This window comes from Geotrypetes seraphini, chromosome 3, assembly GCF_902459505.1.
Source record: "Geotrypetes seraphini chromosome 3, aGeoSer1.1, whole genome shotgun sequence".
Taxonomy (NCBI): Eukaryota; Metazoa; Chordata; class Amphibia; order Gymnophiona; family Dermophiidae; genus Geotrypetes; species Geotrypetes seraphini.
Genome location: NC_047086.1, coordinates 132,265,388 through 132,284,317, shown reverse-complemented (window position 1 = coordinate 132,284,317; position 18,930 = coordinate 132,265,388).

Sequence of the window (18,930 nt, the reverse complement as noted above, 5' to 3'; positions counted from 1 at the left end):
AATTATACAATCCGGTATACTTGATTTCCTGGTGTATTCAATTTCTGAATTCTTGAAAGGATTTTTTTCTGATTTATTAGTTTTTCTTATGTACTTTTTGAACTTCTTTAAATATGTTAAAACTGATATTGTATTATTTCTTTGTTTTTGACTAATTTGTTTGTCAAAAAGTTAAATAATAAAGAATTTTTTTTAAAAAAGTTTTAAAATAATCTTAACATTATTGGATTGGTAATTTGCATCAGATTTTGATGACGTACTATGATTAACACCCGCCTATTAAGCAATATGTCAAAACGTGACAGTGTATGTAAAAAAGTTGGTGTATGTGGTCTGGATTCTGTCCTCTATTATGGTCATGCACTCATTTTGCAAAAAAAGAATAAATATTGATAGGAAAAAAAATGCCTTGAGATTCTTTTTCCAGTAAATATAGCTTCCCAACATCCTGCTGACAGGGGTGGGGAACAGGAAAATAATAATTGAAACACGAATTCCAACCTGGGTCTGCATTCCACAGATCATGTGGGGATATATCAGAAAGAAAACAGACTCTACAAACCATGAGCACAAACAAAGCTATGATGCTTTTATTGAAAGCAGACTCTCTGTGTTGAACCTTTTCTGGGTTTCCGGGGTAGTGATGTGGGATTCTTGGAGTCATAGATTCTTGCTGCAGGATAAAAAGTAGAACTGATCATTCATTAGTGGGCTTTTGAGGAAGGTAGCAATCAAAGTGCAGTAAAAGGTGGGCTTTTACTGTACCTTGATTTATCATAGTAGTCGGCAACTCTTGATAGCTCTAGTTCTATATTTATCGGCTACCGTGGTATCAGAATAAAACTACTTGTGAGCCACCTTGCAAACCGTATTATTTCACAGTCCCAGCAGCACTGGATCACAAAGTCATGGCCCTACATAAGAACATAAGAATTGCCATACTGGGGCAAACCGAAAGTCCATCAAACTAAACTAAAACTAAACTAAACTTTAAGTTTATATACCGCATCCTCTCCATAAAGATACAGTTACTTTAATAAAAGAAAGGAAAAACATAATAAGAATTACTGATTATAAAGAGGGTAGCAAGATTTACATTTTTGAGAATAGCCAAGTTTTCAGATGCTTTTGGAATAATTGGAAGGAGCCCAGATTCCGCAGCAGGGCAGGAAGGTTATTCCAAAGCTCAGTGATTTTGAAGAAAAGAGATTTCCCTAATTTTCCTGCATAGATAACACCTTTTACCTTCCCCCTCCTAATGTTTGGCTTTTTTTTCCCTTCTCTACCCTAAAAATATTGAATTGTAGTTCTGCCCTTTTTTTTTTACCTAGTGTCTTGGTTGGTCTGTATGTCTGTTGGTCTTAACTTTTGTTTTTAAAATTTTTAAGCATTATATTAAAATAAATGTGTTTGGGTTTTTTTTTCTATGTTGTAATTCGCTTAGTAAAAATTAAATTAAGCGACTCATCAAATTAAAATAAAACTTGAAACTTGAAAGATAGTTTAAGTTTTTGGGTGGATCTGGTAGTGTCAGGTCTCACAGAGTTCCAAGATAGTGGAATTAGGGGGGGGGGAGAAGAATGCCATGCAGGATCTTGAATGTTAGGCAGGCACATTTAAAGTGAACCCTAGAAATTACTGGAAGTCAGTGAAGTTTTGACAGAAGCGGGGAAACATGATCAAATTTACTTTTTGCAAAGATCAACCTAGCCGCAGTATTCTGGATCTGCTGAAGTCTTTGAAGACTTTTCTTGGTTAGACTTAGATAGATGGAGTTACAATAGTCCAGCCTGGAAAGAATGTTGATTGTACAAGGACAGCAAAATGTTGTTGGTGGAAGCAGGATCTCATTTTTCTCAACATGTGAAGACTAAAAAACATTTTGAGATGGTCATTAAATGAAAGTGTAGAGTTAATAATGATGCCCAAAACTTTGCTTGAGAATTCAATTTGCAGTGTGGGACCAGAAGGTAATGAAATGAGCGTGGGTAGCTGATCTAATTTTGGGTCAAGCCAAAGTAGTTTTGTTTTGGACTCATTCAGCTTCATTTGTACAGTGAGGGCCCAGGATTGTAGTTCCATTATGCATGCTATTATATTCTCATTGAGGTAAGTAAGGTTTGAATCTATCTCAAGAAGGACAAGGATATCATCTGTATATGTATATAATGTTTCAAAGGGAGATAGATGGAAGAGTTTCAAAGTAGACATATACTGTGGATGTTGAAAAGAATAGGGGATAGAGGTGATATCTGCGGGACTCCACATAATGGTTTCCAAGGAGATGACATGGTGCCATTCACATTAACAGTGTAAAAGCGAAATCGTAAGAATTTCGAGAACCAGTCTAAGACTGTGGAATCAATGCCTATCTCAGAAAATTGGTAAATTAGAATATTGTGGTGAATAACATCAAAGGCCGCAGATAGATCGAATTGTAATAGGATTGCAAACTTATTACAAGAGTGTAGTTGTTGAACCTTTAAAGTTAATGAGGCCAGTAGGGATTACAAGCAACGGAGCTGGTTTGGCACAGGATGTTTGAGCTAAGTACCTTACACAATACAGTATATGAAGAAATTTGTGTTTGAATCGTTACAATTTTGAATGAACTTTATGTTTGCTGTGAATTGAACAGCAATTTAAAATGAACTGTGGGCTTATTTCAGCCGAAGTAACTTCATTTTGAAATATTTTTTAACATTTCAGCATTTATTTCTGCCTTTTCTGTGCTTTTTCTATGAACTTTTTTAGTCTTTCAAGCACTATAGCACTTTCAAGTTTGATGAGTTAAATGAAATGTAGGATTGTTTAGTTTAAAATAAGGAGTTAAGATATACAGTGGTGCCCTCGCATAAAGAACGCCTCGCACAGCGGACACTGCACACAACGAACTTCATGTCATGATTCATACAACGAATTTCGTTTCACACAACGAAGTCGCCCGAGCTTCCACGATCGCTGCCGATGTATTGCATTCTTCCGCGCAGGCACTGCAGGCAGTCATTAGTCACTGCGCTTAACTTAAGCACGTATCGCGGCAATCGTTCTTCATTACGAATTAAATCACGCACGCACGCACGTATCACGGCAGTCGTCCTTTTAAGATAAACTCAATATTTTTTATATATCATGGCTTCTAAAAAAAGCAGGAAGGTGATTTCTGTTGAAATGAAACGGGAAATAATTAGAAGGAGTGAATGTGGGGTAAAACAGTGTGACCTCGTCAAAGAGTTTGGCCTCAGCAAGACCACCATTTTCACCATTTTGACAAATTTATCTTTTTTTATGTCATCTTAGCATATTTTATGCTGCAGAACGAATAATTTTTTTTAACATGTATTGTTATGGGAAAACGCGTTTCCCATAACGAACTTTTCGCATAACAAACTTGCTCCTGGAACGAATTAAGTTCGTTGTGTGAGGCACCACTGTACTTGAAACATAATGAAAGAAATTGAAATGTAAGAAGATAATTAAATTGACACTCTAATAGAGGTTGGTCTTGAGTCTCAAAAAAATGATATGCTGATTCTTTAATTAAATTTTTAAATTTTAAAATAAAGTAAATTTAATTTAATTTAAGTAATTTAAAATAGATTATAAGTTATATGTTGATTCTCTACTAAATTAATTAATATTAGATTAAAAGTTATGTTATTTAATTAATTAAAGTAATAAAATAAATATTTTGGTAGGGAGGTGGGAAATTAGTCTGTGATGTCATAAGGAGGCAAGAGATTAATTCATTCTTCTCTTGAATAGTTCCAGTTGGAAAGATCTACTCCTAAGTCTGAGGCATTTCCCCGTAATAATTAATTAATAATTGTAATATTCTAAATAACTAGATTTAAGATTTACAGTAAATTTTAATAAATTATTTTGTAATCGGTGTCTCTTTTTTGAGTTTTGTGGATGGTTTTTGTTATTTGTCCTAGACTTAGTTCACATAAGAACATAAGAATTACTATACTGGGACAGACTGAAGGTTCATCAAGCCCAGCATCCTGTTTCCAACAGTGGCCGACCCAGGTCCCAAGTACATAGCTAGATCCCAAGTAGCAAAACAGATTCTATGCTGCTTATCCTAGGAATAAGCAGTGGATTTCTCTAAGCCATGTCAATAATTTATTTAATTTTATTTCTATCCTATTTTTCCCAGGGAGCTTAGAACGGGTTATAGGTTAAACATACATAAAATAATGGCCTATGGAATTCTCTTTTAGGAAATTATCCAAGCCTTTTCTAAACCCCGCTAAGCTAACTGATTTCACCACATTCTACGGCAAAATAGTAACATAGTAAAAGACGGCAGAAAAAGACCTGAACAGTCCATCCAGTCCGTCCATTAGTAATACCTATTACAATACATGATTAAATCCAGAGTTTAATTGCACATTGTGTGAAGAAATATTTTCTATGGTTTGTTTTAAATCTGCTACTTAGTTGCTTCATCGTATGTCCCCTAGTCCTAGTATTTTTGGAAAGAATGAACAAGCGTTTCACATCTACCCTTTGCTCCTGACTGGCAACTGATAGGGCCCTGATCCTGACCCTTATCCCCAGATTAAGCCAGTCCCTATCCTGACCCCCTTGGTCAAAACACCCCACCAATTAAGGCACCTCCCTCCCCAATGCAGTCCTCTTCCTACCTTTGCCCCTCTACTGGCACCTCAGGGTCTACCAGTGGATATGGGCAAAGCAATCTAAGGGGGCTCCTGACCTCGCTGGTGCTAGGATCAAAATGGTCCTACATTTTTTGTGGGACTTATTGGGGTTTGTTTTTATGTTTGCTTTGGGGATCAAAATGGCACCAGCAGCCACCAATGGTGGTAGCCTTATGGTACTACCAGTAGAGGTCAAGTTCTCATATAAGACACTAGTACTCCAGGACTCAGTTATTTTACACTATTCATTTATTTATTTAATTTCCTATACTGTTCTCCCAAGGGAGCTCAGAATAGTTTACATTAATTTATTCCTGTCTGTCCTGGTAAGCTCACAATCCATCTAATGTACCTGGGGCAATGGGGGGGGGGGATTAAGTGACCTGTCCAGGGTCACAAAGAGCAGCATGGGTTCAAACCCACAACCTTAGGGTGCTGAGACTGTAGCTTTAACCACTTCGTCACACTCTCCTTCACCACTGTGCCACACTCTCCCCTACTATCTTTTAGTAATAACGCAGGTTCTATTGTTTAATGCAAACCATGTTCTTATTTGTACATATTAATGATCTGTTTTATATGGATTTGCATGTTTTGCACCTCAGTATGCATGCACTCCCTAAAGCTGAAAGGGGATAGATTCCGTACAAATGTAAGTTCTTCTTCAGTGGTAGACAACTGGAACGCTCTTCTGGAGTCTGTTATAGGGGAAAATACCCTCCAGGGATTCAAGACAAAGTTGGACAAGTTCCTGCTAAACTGGAACATACGCAGGTGAGGCTGGACTCATTTAGAGCACTGGTCTTTGACCTAAGGGCCGCCGCGTGAGCGGACTGCTGGGCAAGATGGATGGAGAGAGGTGGTGGAGAGTAAAACTGTGACTGAGTTCAAAGAAGCATGGGATGAACACAGAAGATTTAGAATCAGAAAATAATATTAAATATTGAACTAGGCCAGTTACTGGGCAGACTTGCACGGTCTGTGTCTGTGTATGGCCGTTTGGTGGAGGATGGGCAGGGGAGGGCTTCAATGGCTGGGAGGGTGTAGATGGGCTGGAGTAAGTCTTAACAGAGATTTCGGCAGTTGGAACCCAAGCACAGTACTGGGTAAAGCTTTGGATTCTTGCCCAGAAATAGCTAAGAAGAAAAATTTAAAAAAAAAAAATTTAAATTGAATCAGGTTGGGCAGACTGGATGGACCATTCGGGTCTTTATCTGCCGTCATCTACTATGTTACTATGTTACTGGTCTGACCCAGCAGCAGCAATTCTTAGGTTCTTATGTTCTTATATCCCATGATGCATAACTAATGCAGCATTATGACAACACAACTTGTATTAGTGCCCTTTAAATCACTTTAAAGGGCTAGTAACACATATTATAGCTGTGATGCAGGTTGATAACTACCCCCTTGGTTTCTTACCATGCCTTAAAAATTTAGTGTATGCAAATTTGATTCAACACATTAATGTACAAATTAATTACATTATATCAGTTTGCATGCATTAAAAAATTTGCATTATTAAGAATATGTGAAATGAATTTGAAACAAACGTTTTTGCCCTATTAATATCCCTAATAAAAAGCAGAATTGGAGAGACCAGGTGATGTAGTGAAGGACACTCACTAGAGAAGGACACACTTCTTGCTGCTCTGGAGAGACTTTCATATCCTCACAAATCTAGCTCATAACTAAAATCTGTCTGCCTCCAGACTACCCCTACATCTTTTACAACTGGTGAATGGACAAATTCTTCCATAAATGTGAAGATGCAGTGGTGTCTAAATCTGTCAAGACAGACAAGACATTGTTGACCTCTCAATAGAAATACCTATGGATGGCTGAAACAGCGATAATAGAGCTCACCAAGGAATTGGGTAAAGCCGTGAGACAGCAAGCTTGATAAAATTTACCAAAAAATTGTGTTGCTGTCCTCATTGGAAGCTGTGGGTTGCCATGTCCAAACATGAGCTCTATGACATCCTGGCAAAACGGGGAATTTCATCAATTTACCATCTCACAGAAAGAAGATTTAGAAAACTGATCAAGATGAAATAATGAGATTCAAGAATACAGTATACTTGAAGCATTCAAATATATGAACATCCTTGGAAAACTGGAAACCTTGATCATGGAGACACTACCCTTAGATGCAGCATTTGGACAACTTAGGATAGGGCAAGCCCATCACCTGGCTCCCACCCCCCACCCCCCACCCCCCAGAAAACCATCATCTTAAGAGCATACAAATCAGAGCAGGAGCTGCTTTTTGAAAACATGCAGATGCTGCTTTTTCAGGATTATTTGGTGCAGTTCATGGTCAAGAGCCAAGAATTGTCTCAAGTCTGCAAACAGCTATTTGCTAGGCAAGTGAACTTGCAAGGCAAGTGAACTGTGAAGATAAAGCTGCAGTAATTAATAATGTAAACGACATGAAAGATTTTCTTTCCACTGGATATTAAAGATGCATTGGCTTAAAATTAATGAGATAGAAGAGTTCGAGATTTACTGCCTCTTTTACAAAGCCGTGTGGCAACAGCCCCGAAGCCCTTTAAATCTCTATGGGCTTTGGGGCCATTAGCACAGCAAAGCCACTAGCGCGGCTTTGTAAAAGAGGCCGTTAGTCTTTGGTCTGGAATGGACAGTCTGCAGGGGACATTATAAAGAAAGGATGCTTTAAAAATACATCTGCTCAGATAGTTCATATTTCCATGAGGACCAGACCATATAAGCAGAGCCAGATTTATTGACACACAAAAAGAATCGCAACCCCAAAAATCCAAAAGGAGAGTAGGGCAAATAAGATGACTCATCGCCTGGTATTTCTTAATTATTTATTTAGGGGGCCTTTTAGTACGGCGCGCTAGCTGTTTTAGCGTGCACTAAATATTAGTGCACACTAAACGCTAACACCTCCATTATTGACGCGTTAGCATTTAGCTCATGCTAATATTTAGCACACGCTAAAATGGCTAGCGCGCCTTAGTAAAAGAGGGGACTAATTTTTTATGGTCATATGTTGGATATATGGATCAAGTTTAATATAAATTTGATTGATCACTTATTCAAAATTCTAAGCGATGTACACGTAGGTAAAATTACAAAATTTAGGGGACAACAAAGCAGACGACAAAAACTAAATCTTGTAAGACATATTCAAAACTAACATTACAAACATATTAAAACAAAGGAAAGAAAGGGAAGAGAAATACAAGTTGTTTGATAGTAAATAAGACATTTATGAGGAAAAACAATGGGAAGGGAGAGATCCATGTAATAAGAACATAAGAACATAAACATCGCCTCTGCTGAGTCAGACCTTAGGTCCATCGCACCCAGCAGTCCGCTCCCACGGCGGCCCCCCAGGTCAGTGGCCTGTAAGTGATCCTTTATGTAAGACATTTTGTCCTGTGTAGTACCCCTTCAATCCCCTTTTCCTTCAGGAACTTGTCCAACCCTTTTTTGAAACCCAAAATCGTACTCTGCTCTACCACCTCCTCTGGAAGCGCATTCCAGGTATCCACCACCCTCTGCGTGAAGAAGAACTTCCTAGCATTCGTTCTGAATCTGTCTCCCTTCAATTTTCTTGAGTGCCCTCCTTTGGACATTATTGTCTAAGCTTTTACCGCAGTGGCTGGTGATAAAAAAAAATCCTAACACGGCTTGATAAAAGGGAACCTATATTGATTATTTTTATGTTTTAGATAGGTGCTTATATGTTAATTATTTCTATATTTTATTTGTTCACTTTTTAATTTTTAAATATTTTTTTTTATTTATATATTTCTGGGAATTTATTAACCGCCTTTATGAAGAGATTCACCCAAGGCGGTGTACAGCAGGTATAATTCAACATAAAACCAAGCAGGGAGAGTACAGTGCCACTAGGGTTCTCAAGTTCTGTCCAAAAGAAAGGAATTACAGCACATAGCAACATGAAAAGGGAAATGCTGCAGCTGTCCCCAAGACCTATGAAGTGAAAACAAAAAGGAAAGATTGTAAGGGTGGAGGAAGTAGGGATGAGAAAAGGGGTTATAGGGGGAGGTGGGTATCAAGAAATGCACCTAAGTACAATGCCTGGCAGATCTTACCTCTCACTAGAGGCTAAATCCCTCAAAAAGTGGCACAGAGATGGATAGAATTTGATCCTTAAAATGTTATCTGCCTCTGTTTAACAGAAGGATTAGTCAGGACTGCTCTCTTTCTCTCTCTCTCTCTGACTTTTTCTTAAAGTCTGTACAAATTTCTTAACAAAATAAACAGTTTGTTGACCCTCAGTGTACAGAACATCAGTGTTCTAAACTTGAACTGAATCCAGTCCACAAATGGGAGCCAATCGAGTCTGTGGAATAAGAGAACTATTCCAGTTCTAATTGGAAATCCAGTATCATTTCCACCACAGCATTCTGCTAACTTGTCATCTTAGGATGTCAAGGATGAAACCCTAAATTTTTTATTTATTTAAAACCATATCTCCCACCTAATAGCTAGGAGAGTTCCAATCAAGAAGCATAACAATTCATACACATACAAAATATTACTGATAAAACAATCTTATAACTCATCATTTTAAAATTCATATATCAAAAAAACACCCCTGCACAAACAAGAGCTGGTTAGTCTTGGGAAGATCATGTAAAGCACAGTTACTTACCGTAACAGGTGTTATCCAGGGACAGCAGGCATATATTCTCACATGTGGGTGACGTCATCTACGGAGCCCCAGCGCGGACAGCTTTTCAAGCAAACTTGCTAGAAGTTTCAAGTTTGCACACTGCACCACGCATGTGTCTGCTTCCTCGCCCACTAGAGGGCGCGTTCCACCTCGTGGTCCTCAGTTCCATCACTAGCAAAGAAGCCATCCCCGGGGAGGCGGGTGGGTTGTGAGAATATATGCCTGCTGTCCCTGGATAACACCTGTTACGGTAAGTAACTGTGCTTTATCCCAGGACAAGCAGGCATGATATTCTCACATGTGGGTGACCTCCAAGCCAACCAAAAAAGGGTAGGTGGGAGGATGGCAATTTATGAAAACAGATTACGCAACACCGACTGGCCAAACCGGCCATCGCTTCTGGACAAAGTGTCCAGGCAATAATGGGAGGTGAACGTATGAACCGAAGACCAAGTGGCAGCTTTACAAATGTCCTCCATAGGAGTAGATCGGAGGAAAGCAACCGAAGCTGCCATCGCTCTGACCTTATGCCCCGTGACACGCCCCGAGAGCGGGAGACCAGCCTGAGCGTAGCAAAAAGAAATGCAAGCAGCCACCCAGTTGGACAAGGTGCGCTTGGAAACCGGATGTCCCAGACGATTAGGATCAAAGGACAAAAACAATTGAGGAACCTTCCGATGAGACTTAGTACGTTGGAGATAAAATGCCAACGCCCTCTTACAGTCAAGAGAATGGAGCGCCGTCTCGCCAGGATGGGAGTGGGGCTTAGGAAAAAACACAGGAAGGACAATGGACTGGTTCAAGTGGAAATCCGATACAATCTTTGGTAAAAATTTCAGATTCGTGCGCAAAACCACCTTGTCATGATGAAAGACCGTGAAAGGTGGATCCGCAACCAAAGCTTGCAACTCACTAACTCTCCGAGCCGATGTGAGAGCAATCAGAAAAACCACCTTCCAAGTAAGGAATTTGAGAAGAGACATGTCCATAGGCTCAAAGGGAGGTTTCATCAGTTGAGCCAAGACAACATTCAAATCCCAAACAACAGGAGGAGGCTTCAGAGGGGGACAAACATTGAGTAGCCCCTTCATGAACCGTTGCACCATAGGGTGAAGCGAAAGAGCACGACCATCCAAGTGCCGGTGAAAAGCTGAAATGGTACTGAGATGTACCCTGACAGATGTCGTCTTCAGGCCCGAATTAGACAAATGTAACAAGTAGTCTAAAACCGAAGACAACGGGACCGAATCAGGATTCAGATGACGCGAAGAACACCAAGATGAAAATCTGGTCCACTTCTGGGAATAACAAAGCCTGGTCGAAACCTTGCGCGAGGCTTCCAAAACATCCCTCACCGGCTGAGAAACCTGGATCGAAGTTAAGGGGAAAGGAACCAAGCAGTCAGGTGCAAGGACTGAAGATTGGGATGCAACAGCGAACCCCGACTCTGAGACAGCAGAGAGGGAAACACAGGTAGAAGCAGAGGTTCCCTGACACTGAGTTGAAGAAGCAGGGAAAACCAATGCTGACGAGGCCACCGAGGCGCAATGAGAATCATCGTGGCCGTGGATGACTTGAGACGCACCAACGTTCTCATGATCAAGGGAAAAGGAGGAAACGCATACAGGAACCTCCCCCCCCAGTCCAGAAGGAAGGCATCCGCCTCCAGACGGTCCGGGGAGTACATCCTTGAACAATACAGGGGTAGTTTGCGAGTCTCCGAGGAGGCAAACAGGTCCACTTGCGGAGTCCCCCAACGGTCGAAGACCTCGCGCAGGACTCTGGAGTGGAGAGACCACTCGTGCGGCTGAAGAAGCCGACTGAGCTTGTCTGCCAAGCAGTTTTGATCTCCCTGTATATAGACCGCCTGTAGAAAGATGTTTCGGGAGATTGCCCACTCCCAAAGGCGAAGTGCCTCCCTGCAGAGGGGCCAAGAGCCCGTCCCACCTTGCTTGTTGACATAGTACATCGCTACCTGGTTGTCCGTGCGAACTTGGACTACCTGGTCGCGAAGGAGGTGGTCGAACGCACGAACCGCCATGTAAATGGCTCGAAGTTCCAGCACATTGATGTGACATCGACGGTCCTCCGACGACCACAGACCCTGGGTCCGTAGCCCGTCCAGATGGGCCCCCCACGCATACTCCGAAGAGTCCGTGGTCAGGACCTTGCGAAAGGGAGGGGCCAGAAACAGCAACCCCCCGGAAAGATTGGAACAGTCGGTCCACCAACGGAGCGATCGTTTCAAAGAAGGAGTGACCGAAATGAGACGGGACACTGGATCGCAATCCTGACGCCACTGAGAGGCCAGGGTCCACTGAGAGATTCTCAGGTGCAGTCTGGCAAACGGGGTGACGTGGACCGTCGATGCCATGTGGCCCAGAAGCATCATCATGCGCTGGGCCGATACCACCTGCAGCTGCGAGACCAACCGTCCCAGCCCAACCAAGGCCGTCAAGCGAGGGCGCGGGAGGTACGCCCGCCGGCGCACAGTGTCCAGCACTGCGCCTATAAATTGAAGGGACTGGGCCGGCTGCAACTGCGACTTGGGAAAATTCACCTCGAATCCCAGTTGTTGAAGGAAGGTGATAGACTGTCGGGTCGCTGAGATAACCCCCTCCCTGGTCGTGCTTTTGATTAGCCAATCGTCCAGGTAGGGGAAAACCTGAAGGCCCCGAGTTCTCAGGGCCGCCGCGACCACGACCATGCACTTCGTGAAGACTCGAGGGGACGAAGCTAGGCCAAAAGGCAGGACCCTGTACTGGAGGTGCAAGTCCCCCACCTGGAACCTCAAAAACCTCCGGAAGGCAGGATGCACCGGCACATGAGTATATGCCTCCTTCAGGTCGAGGGAGCACATCCAGTCCCCTTCCTCCAAGAGAGGGTATAGAACCGGGAGAGACAGCATTCGAAACTTCTCCCGGACCAGGAATTTGTTGAGCTTTCTGAGGTCCAGGATAGGGCGTAGGTCCCCGGTCTTTTTCGGGACCAGAAAGTAGCGGGAGTAAAACCCGGTCCCCCGCTGATCTGAGGGAACCGGTTCGACCGCCCGAAGCTTCAACAGGGCCCGGGCCTCGGCCAGCAGGACGGGAAGCTGGCTCCGATTGTAAGTGGAAGGTCCCGGCGGCATATCCGGTGGCACAGAAAAGAAATTGAGAGAGTAGCCCTCGGAGACGGTCCGGAGCACCCAGGCGTCTGATGTAATTTCGGTCCAGGCAGGGTAAAAGGACCGAAGGCGCCCCCCTATAGGCAGGGGTTCCTGAGTAGTCGCGGAGGGGAACCCGCCCCATCCGCTCAGCCCGTCAAAAAGAAGGCGCGGGCTTGGAAGGGCCCTGCGCCGGGGCTTGCGTTTGTCCCCCTCTGCCCCTCTGAGCCTGGCGTCTAGGTGGCGGTCTGGAAAAGGCGGGAGTAGATTTTTGGGGGTACCGCCTCGGGGGAGGGCGGAAGGGTTTCTGCGGCGGGGGTCTAGGCTTGGGCCGGACCAGGGAGGCCAACAAGCGCTCCTGCTCAGACAACCTCTTGGTCGCCGCCTCTAATGACTCGTCAAACAATTCGGACCCCACACAAGGCAAATCTGCAAGGCGGTCCTGCAGGTTTGGGTCCATGTCGAGGGTGCGAAGCCAGGCCAGACGGCGCATGGCCACCGCGAGGGCCGACACCCTCGAAACCAGCTCAAATGCGTCGTACAAGGCGTGGAACAGGTACAACCGCAGTTGAGACAGGTTGGACATGAATGTATCAAAACCTGCCTTCTGGGAGTCCGGTAGGGAGTCACGAAACTGAGGGAGGTCCTTCACCATACCCCGAAGATAGGAGGAAAAAGTGAAGGCATAATTTAACACCCTGGTGGCCATCAGGGAATTGGAATAAAGGCGACGGCCAAACTTGTCCAGGGTCCGGCCCTCCCTACCAGGTGGAACCGCCGCAGAAACCCGGGAAGGCTGCGACTTCTTAAGGGCAGATTCCACCAGCAAAGACTGGTGGGAGAGCTGCGCCTTGTCGAACCCCTTAGCCGGCACCGTCCTGTATTTGCCCTCCATCTTGGACGGGACTGACGTGACCGTAAGAGGGCTTGACAAATTTTTTAACCAAGTCTGCAGGAGGACCGTATTGTATGGGAGCCGAGGAGCCTCCCTAGGCGGAGTGGGAAGGTCCTGCTCCTCAAGGAACTCCTTAGAATATTGGGATCCCACCGAAAGGTCCAACCCGAGAGCCCTAGCCATGTCCTGCACAAAAACCGAGAATGAAGACGGTCTAGCAGGCGGGGAAGGAGATCTCGACTTTCGCGCCGAGGAAACAGGAGAGGCCTCGTGCGAATAATACAAAGGATCTCTCCCTGACCCCGAGCCCCATGATGTCTTCTCCACAGGTCTCGAAGGGGTAGGAGAATGTGTCCGCCTCAACGAGGCCCGGGGCGAGGACCCCGGGGTCCGGGGGACGAGAGCCTCCTCCCGCTTCCTCGGCGAGGAAGAACGGGACAACCCACGCGCCGGGGAGCGGAGAAGCTTCGGATTGTCAATGCGCAACTCCGACACCCGCAACGCCTCGCCCCCGATCGGGGAAGACCGACCGCGCCCTCGAGGCGAACCCCGTGAGCGCTTCGGCTTCCTCGGCCGGCGCCTCGACCGAGTCCGAGTCGAGGGCGAGGACCCCCGGGAGGACCTCGAGGACGGCGACGAGGAAATGCGGCGGACCCGACGCATCTTGTCCCGGGGCCGCACGCTACGCTCCGGCTGATCCCCCGGGATCGATGGTAAGACCGAAGCCGAGGCCGAGGCGGTCGGAGCCTCGACCGCCGAGACCGAGGTCGGAGGAGCCCCGGTCTCCGAGGTCGAGGGAGCCCCGGCACCCGAGGCCGAGGTCGCCGAGGCCGAGGCCTCCGAGGTAACAGCCGCCGGGGTCGAAGCCCGTTGCAGCTGTTCCAGGGCCCCCGTCAGCTCCGATGATATGAGCGCTCTGAGGAGCTCCTGGAAAGCCGGGATCCCGACGAAAGTCGGGAGGTCCGAATCCGGGGCATGCTCCCTGGAGGGCGACCTCGGTCTCGAGTGTTCCCTCGGGGCTTGCACGGGCGGGGCCCGAGGCGTGGCCGAGGACGACCCACCCGCCTTGGCCGAAACAGAGGACGGCTTCTTTGCAGACCCTGTAGGGGATGGAAAAGAGGACTTACCCGAGGCAGTCTTCGATCCCGAGGTCGACTTGGAAGTCGAAGGGCGAGGAGAGGCCGAGGGCCCCGAGGTCGTCGAGGCCGAGGTCGAGGCCGGGGCCGAAGCCGAGGCCGACGTCGAGGCCTTCACCACGGGGTCCGCCGCAAACAGCTCTGCCATTCTGGCCCTCCTGCGACGGAGAGCCCTGGGCTGAAAGGTGGAACAGCGATCGCACGAGGTGGTGGGGTGTTCCGGGCCCAGACAAACGATGCACCACCGGTGGGGGTCTGTAATAGAGAGCAGCCTCTCGCACCGGCTGCACTTTTTGAAACCCGTTACAGGACGGGACATCAACGACGAAACTGGCCGGGAACGATCGACGTCCCTCGGCCACGGCTTCCGGGAGCCCCCGGAGCCCAACGAGAAGAAAAAAATTTTTTATTTTTTTTTTTTGAAAAGAAAAGAATAGAAGAAAAACGACACAAAAAATCGATAAGCACAGCGACCGAAATAATCAGACGCGGTGTCAGGAAGCAGCGACAAAAAGATTTAGGAGCTCACAATCCACAGGGCTTACTGGCTCCGCGGAAAAAAATGAACTGAGGACCACGAGGTGGAACGCGCCCTCTAGTGGGCGAGGAAGCAGACACATGCGTGGTGCAGTGTGCAAACTTGAAACTTCTAGCAAGTTTGCTTGAAAAGCTGTCCGCGCTGGGGCTCCGTAGATGACGTCACCCACATGTGAGAATATCATGCCTGCTTGTCCTGGGATAATAGTTATTCTCATTAATGATGATAACTTAAGACGCTTACATGGATTTATTGACTAGAAAATGCTTCTCGACATTATGGAAACTAAGAACCATCAGAAAATACTTTGATGCAGCATCATTCCGTCTACTGGTGCAATCTTCTATTCTAAGCATGCTGGACTATTGCAACATCATCTATTTGGGAACTTTCAAGAAAACCCTTCAAAGACTCCGAATTATTCAAAATTCGGCAGTACATCTGATTTTCAGTTTAAAAAAATGGGAACACATAAGTCCCTATTATCAAAAACTTCATTGGCTGCCCCTGGAAGCAAGAGTTTTGTTTAAATTTTTTTGTCTCTGTTTCAAATCAATCTTTGATTTGGCCCCTATGTACCTGGTTTCCCATTTTAATTTGGGTTGGGCTATTAGGCCCACATGTAGAATCCACATGTTTACCCACCCAACAATAAAGGCCTGCCATTACAAAAGATTCCTGGACAGAACTCTAGTTTTCCAGGCAGGTAAACTGAACGATTGGCTGGGTAACATTATCATGCACTCCTCATCCTACTTTAGTTTTAGAAAATTAGTAAAAACGAAACCGTTTAACCAATTTGTTACCTAAGAATTTTTTGCTCATTATCTCTCCTACTATGTCGCTGATTGTCCATCTCTTCTTATTGTAAACCGCCTCGAACTACCATGGCTTTGGCAGTATATAAGAATAAAATTATTATTATTATGTAGATACTGTTATTATTAAAGTACCTGCATATAATACTACTAATCATTTTTATAGCACTACTTTGGCTATCCCTAGTGGGTTCACACTCTAAGGGCTCCTTTTACACTAGGGCCTTAACACGCGCAATTTTGTGCATGCACTAAAAATCGTAGCGCACCTTTGTAAAAAGAGCCCTAAGTTTTGTACATGGGGCAACAGAGGGATAAACGACTTGCCCAAGGTCACAAGGAGTGGTGCCCAGGATCAAAGCCCACTGCACTAACCATTAGGCCACTCCTCTACTCCATAATAAGTGTAAACCACTTTGGTTGTACCTTAGCAAGGCAGTATATCAAATGCATGTCTATTTACCCTTTACTTATTTATTTTATTTAAAACATTTTTAGCCTGCCTATACCTAGGCAGATTACAACAAAACATACATAAAAACAACAGACATAAGACAATCCAAACTCAGATACTTACAAATTAACATTGTACAGTGATAGCTTTATAAGATGGAAATGCAGAGAGACCCAAATAGATCATCTAAGAAATGACTAGTGCTTAAATGACACATAGTAGATGATGGCAGATAAAGACCCGAATGGTCCATCCAGTCTGCCCAACCTGATTCAATTCAAATTTTTTTAATTTTTTCTTCTTAGCTATTTCTGGGCAAGAATCCAAAGCTCTACCCGGTAATGTGCTTGGGTTCCTACTGCCGAAATCTCCGTTAAAACCTACTCCAGCCCATCTACACCCTCCCAGGCATTGAAGCCCTCCCCAGCCCACCCTCCACCAAACGGCCACATACAGACACAGACCATGCAATCTGCCCAGTACTGGCTTTGGTTCAATTTTTAATATTATTTTCTGATTCTAGATCCTCTGTGTTCATCCCACGCTTCTTTGAACTCAGTCCCACTCTACCACATCTCTCGGGAGCGCATTCCAGGGATCCACCACCCTCTCCGTAAAGTAGAATTTCCTAACATTGCCTTTGAATCTACCACCCCTCAACCTCAAATTATGTCCTCTGGTTTTACCATTTTCCTTTCTCTGGAAAAGATTTTGTTCTACGTTAATACCCTTCAAGTATTTGAACGTCTGAATCATATCTCCCCTGTCCCTCCTTTCCTCTAGGGCAGGGGTCTGCAACCTTTAAGACATAAAGAGCCACTTGGACCCGTTTTCGAAAAGAAAAAAAAACTTGGAGCCGCAAAACCATTATAAAACAAATCTAACACTGTATATATTGTTTCTTATCTTAATGCTATATACAGGATCACTAAATTGAAAATAAAATCATTTTTCCTACCTTTGCTATTTGGTGATTTCATGAGTCTCTGGTTGCACTTTCTTCTTCTGACTGTGCATCCAATCTTTCTTCCTTTCTTTCAGCCTCCTGTATGTTTCCTCTCCTCCAGACCTCATTCTCTCCCCCAACTTTTTCTTTCTGTCTCCCTGTTCCCCCTTCTTTCTGTCTCCGTGCCGTCCCCCAAGCCACTCGGTTTGCTGCCACCGCAATCGGGGAACAGCCCCCAAGCCACCGCCGTCCCAAGCTTTCCCTGCAGAAGTGTTGCGCTGACCAGCATTCCGCTCCCTGACGTCAATTCTGACGTAGGAGAGGAAGTTCCGGGCCAACAAGGCATTTCTCCTCATTCCATCCAGCCTGAGCCCCATCTCTCCTTGATCCAGCATTTCCCTTCTGTGTCTGTCAGAATTACCATTCCACCTATTTTCCAGCATCACCCTTCTTTGTGTCCATCTCACCTATATCCCTATCTCACCACTTTTTCAGAATCTTCATTTGTCTCTGTCCTTATCTTTACGCCATGTTCACCATTTGCCCTTTCAATGTCTTTATCTCCCCCCCCCCCCACTTTTTCAGCATTACTTCTATGTCTCTATTTCACCTCCTCTTCATGTCCCCTCTGTATCTCTATCCTTATTCAGTAGGTCCTGCTTACCCTTTCTCTTCTTTGTGTCACTATCTCCATTTTCAGCTTTCCCCCCTTTTCCTTTGTTAATGCACCCTGTAGCCAGAATCTTTCCACCCTCCCTCCACTTCGGCCCAGCCCAGTATGAAATATTTCCTTTTGTTTCCCTCCCCTCTCTCTTTCTCTCTCTCTTCTGCTCCCTCACCCAAGAGTCCTGCATCTGGCCCTCTCCCTTCTACCTGCACCTGGCAACACCCCCCTGCTCCGCGGCTCTCTTCAGCAACTCGTCAGCAGCAGTGATCAAGACAAGCTGCCGACATCGAGGCCTTCCCTCTACGAGTCCCGCCTTTGTGGAAAAAGGAAGTTGAAACAAGCGGGACTCGCAGAGGGTAGGCCCCGACGTCAGAAGCTGCTGCTGAGTTGCCGAAGAGAGCCGCGGAGCAGGGGATGTGGCCGGAAGCAGGTAGAAGGGAGATAGGAAGGCTGTAGATCTCCGGAGCATGACACCGACCCCGGCCAGGATGATTTCTTTTTCAGGCACCTTACAAGTCCAGCGTCGCGGGGGAAATAGCCATGCTGAGCAGTGAGCTCAGCACTACACAGATGAAAGCCTTGCTTGCTGATTGGTCCGGCGGGGCGGGGCCGCCGGACCAATCAGCAAGCAAGGCTTTCATCTGTGTATGTGCTGAGCTCACTGCTCAGCATGGCTATTTCCCGCCGCGACGCCGGACTTAAGCTGCATGCCTGCGTGACACACTACCGGAGCCGCAGCAAAGGTGGAAAAGAGCCGCATGCGGCTCTGGAGCCGCAGGTTGCCGACCCCCGCTCTAGGGTATACATATTCAGGGCTTCCAGTCTCTCCTCATACGTCTTCTGGCGCAAGCCTCCTATCATTTTCGTTGCCCTCCTCTGCAACCGCTTCAAATCTTCTTACATCCTTCGCCAGATACGGTCTCCAAAACTGAACACAATACTCTAAGTGGGGCCTTACCAATGACCTGTACAGGGGCATCAGCACCTTC